This window comes from Meleagris gallopavo, chromosome 2 (assembly GCF_000146605.3).
Source record: "Meleagris gallopavo isolate NT-WF06-2002-E0010 breed Aviagen turkey brand Nicholas breeding stock chromosome 2, Turkey_5.1, whole genome shotgun sequence".
Taxonomy (NCBI): Eukaryota; Metazoa; Chordata; class Aves; order Galliformes; family Phasianidae; genus Meleagris; species Meleagris gallopavo.
This window is the reverse complement of record NC_015012.2, coordinates 86,927,553-86,931,303: the sequence shown is the minus strand read 5'-3', so window position 1 is coordinate 86,931,303 and position 3,751 is coordinate 86,927,553. Positions and strand designations below refer to the sequence as shown.

General features: G+C 45.1%; 1 protein-coding gene across 1 annotated transcript in view; it reads right to left on the bottom strand.

Annotated features, from left to right (window-relative positions):
* Positions 1-3,751, bottom strand: part of GSTA1.1 (glutathione S-transferase alpha class A1.1) — a 13,469-nt gene that overhangs the window by 8,819 nt on the left and 899 nt on the right. Inside the window, exon 2 of the mRNA XM_019612474.2 lies at positions 3,547-3,550. The gene's annotated coding sequence lies outside the window, so the exon portion shown is untranslated. The remainder of the gene's footprint in view (positions 1-3,546; positions 3,551-3,751) is intronic.

The window sequence follows — 3,751 nt, the reverse complement described above, 5'->3', positions numbered from 1 at the left end:
GCACCTCTTCCCTGGGCAGCCTGTTCTAATACCTCACCGTTCTGGCTGAGAATAAATTGTTTTCCTAATATCTGAACCTCCCTTTCCTAACCCTGAACCTCCTCTGCAGCAACCTGAAGCGAGCACCTTGCCCTACCAATTATTAGCGTGGAGAAGAGGCCGACCCCACCACGCAACAACCTCCTTTGGTGTTCAAGGCCATAAGGTCTCCCCTTCTCCAGACTATACAATCGCAGTTCCCTCAGCTGCTCCTCATAACACGTGTGCTCCACACCCTCCACAGCTTCACTGAAATTATCCGGATGTGCTCCAGGGCCTCGCTGTGTTTGCTGCAGGGAGGGGCCCAAATCTGAATCCTGCATTATCTCCATTCACCAATCTCTGGGCCTCGGCACCCAGCCTCTTCTTTAACCAGCACAGTGCATTCCTGTCCAAGCAATGGGTTGCCAGTTTCACCACTGAAAGACTGTCAAAGCCTTCATTGAAGTCCAGGTAGACCATATTCACAGACTTTCCCTCATCCTCTTGGCATGTCATTTGGTCATAGCCGGAGAGCAGGTTGGTTAAGCAGGACGTTCCTTACATGAACCCTTGCAGTTTATGCCTGAATCTCTCTTTGTCCAGAACAAGCCATGTGATAGCACTTAAGCTGCTCTGTGACCTTCCCTGATACACAGGTCAGGCAGACAGGACTACAGTTTGCTGGATCATCTTTCCAACCCTTCTAATAGATCCTAAGCATCACCTTAGAAGCCTCCAGGCTTATGGAACATCCCTGCTTGACCAGAACTGCTGAGAAATAATCAAAAGCAGCTTGACAAACTGTTCCACTAACTTCCTCAGTACCCTCAGGTGGCTACCTTCTGGCTCCATGGACTTGAGACAGTACAGGGAGACCTGCATGTTGCTAACCATTTCCTCCTGAATTCTAGGGCATAATGCTGCTCCCCATCTTGGTCTTCCAGCTCATAGGGCTCAGTACCCTGCCCAAAACTGGTCTGACTGTTGAAGACAGAAGTAAAGAAGGCAGTAAGATCCTCAGACTTTTTCTCACCCCACTGGTAATGTTGCCCGTCGCAGCCAGTAAAGGATGGAGATTCCCCCTTTACAAGGTAGAGAACTGTCTTTTTTTTTCCGGACTCTCAGCAAAAGTTCCCTGCTGAGATAGGCCAGTTTTCTTCCCCACCACCTCATCTAATGGCACAGGGGGATACTTTGTTCCTGTGACTTTAGGATTTCCTTTTTGAGCAATGTCCAGCCTTCCTGGATCTTTGCTCCTCAGTTCCTTATGGGTAAGGATTGGGGGGAAGGACAAAGACTTTACCTTATCATTCCCAGCACTGCACTCAACCTAGTAAGTCCCCATCCCTCTCCTTTCTTTAGGCCAGTGCCCAATTTTGTTTTGGGTAACATCCTGCTGGCCATCAGCACAAACAGAGCCAAAGAGAAATCCCTGCTCAGTTCTACTCCAGCTCATGCGGGGATTTAAAGAAATAATTGTCTCCAGGCACATGGGCACCTGCCCCATTCAGAACCAGGGCACAGCAAACACAGTGACAGTGTAGGCAGTACCCACTTCATATTCATGTCACAGTTATGAAAAACAAGTCAACAAACAAGCTGAAGTATGAACAGCAGCAAAAAGCAAATGGCTACAACAAAACATATCCCCCTTGTAAGCAGCATGCCATTGTCTCTAAAAACAGGAACCACTTCACACTTCTGAGATCTAAGCTGATCTCTCTTCATATGCCCACCTGTGCACAAAACCATGTTAGCAAAGAATGCACCTTAAGGTATTTAATCCATAAAATCCATCCACTGACTTTAGCATAAGTACACCAATTCCCTAGGCAAATCCAAAAGCCAAAAAACTTACCTTGCACAGACTGGATCTCGTTCAGAGCTCTCAGCAGCTTTGCCCTAAGGTTATGGAGCTTTTAGCCCCTCCTACAAAGCAAATTGCAGATACTTCTCTGCTGTTGGAAAACACTACTGCTTAAGCAATTAAGACATTTACTTTTAATCACTTATTACCTACAACAGACAATAAAGTAATGCTGAGGGTGCACATATGCAACACTTGCGAGAGGTCACCATTGTTTCGGACAAGCGTGACAGAAACAAATTTAATACTTCCCATTCTCACTGTATGGCAACTTGCTACTTAACAGTAATCAGAGCTGCCAAAAATCTTTCACGGCTTAAAAAACAAATACCTTGACACTAATCCAATTTTTCATGATTTTGTAGTTTTGTACCTCTTTACATATGTTAGAACAACTATTTCAGCTAGAATCCTTCATCATCTTCCTTCCTTTCTCCTCCTTCATAAACAGGAAATGTTCCTTCCGAAAATTTTCATGCTAATAAAAGTAAGAGGAGGTGAAAGGAGATTACTATCAGGAGGGCCAACTGCTGTTTTATTTGATAACTGTGTTGATACCAAAGAGTTTAGTATCGTATGATCTCCTTTGCTCCCAGTCTAATCTACATGGTTAGTACCTTTGTAGGCAACACATGCACCCAAGGTCAATGTGCTCTGTGAAAAAGTGCTGTATCACCCCAGGTTTGAATGTGGGCCAGGACATTCTTCTGCTATTACACAGAGGGAGAATGAACTGTAGTTAAAGAAATGAGTTGTTGCAGTACAGGGCTCACTCCTGGTGCTCCTCATAGACGGTGATGGACAGCACAGATTTGATACTGGCCTCCTTTCAATAGTCCTAAATCGAGGTAGAAGGAGACCCTCACCAAACACTTGAGCCACAGTAGATATCCAAACCAAAGCCAGCTGAATGCACTCAAAGGGCCAATATCTGTCATGTGTGAAGGTATCTGATTTTTAAGTACTTCTCTCTTCAGATGAACCATCCAGGTGGGAAAGCTATGGGAAATCTCAAAGATATACCCTAATAACTTAACAGAGAGGCTATTCAGCACTGGTGCTGCTGCTGGCCAACAGCCTGTTCCCATTTGGGGTCTTCCTTGAAAATAAGAAGACAGACCTATGTAATAATTGGATTCTCATATACAATACTGATTTCCTGAGCAAGCATAAGAATGTTTTGCATCATCAAACCTTGTGAATTTTCCTCTCCCATAAAATGTGTCAGAATTCCTTTGGCTTGGGCTGCAGCTACGCTCAAAAATCCAAGCCAGTCTTTAAAATGTAAGGGAAATTGGTGCATGCACAAACTGCACTGTGTTAGCGTATTCATAGGAGGAGGAGGAGGGAATGTAGGGAAGGGAGCTTCAGCTGTGACTAAGGAGACCTGCAGGGATACACCCGGCCCTGCCTTCTTGCAGACACAGAGGACACATCTGGTGTTCTATATTATTCAAACCAACTGGATACTTCTTGGTTTTTTTTTGAACCGTCACTGCGTGTGTTTGGCACACCTAAAAGTTCAACTCACACATTCAATCCCACTACACATTTCTCATGCGCTCCACCCTCGGAATCCAGCTGGGTAGGTATTCACCAAACAATCTTTTAAACTCAAGGATATGTTTACACAAGATAGCCCTGCAGATATCAGTAACATAGCTCCAGGCTGTTACCTGCTCGCTGTTGCTTTTAAAGCTCTCTCTGCACATTCACATCACAACGCTCCCCTCAGAAGCACACCCCCTGCTTTGAGATTTTCTTCACATTCCCTCCAGTTTGCTCCCTTTCTCTCTCCTGCTTAGCTGGCAGTTACACGTTGTGTCTTCTTGGCAATAAACGGTCTCACTGCGAGTACAGAAA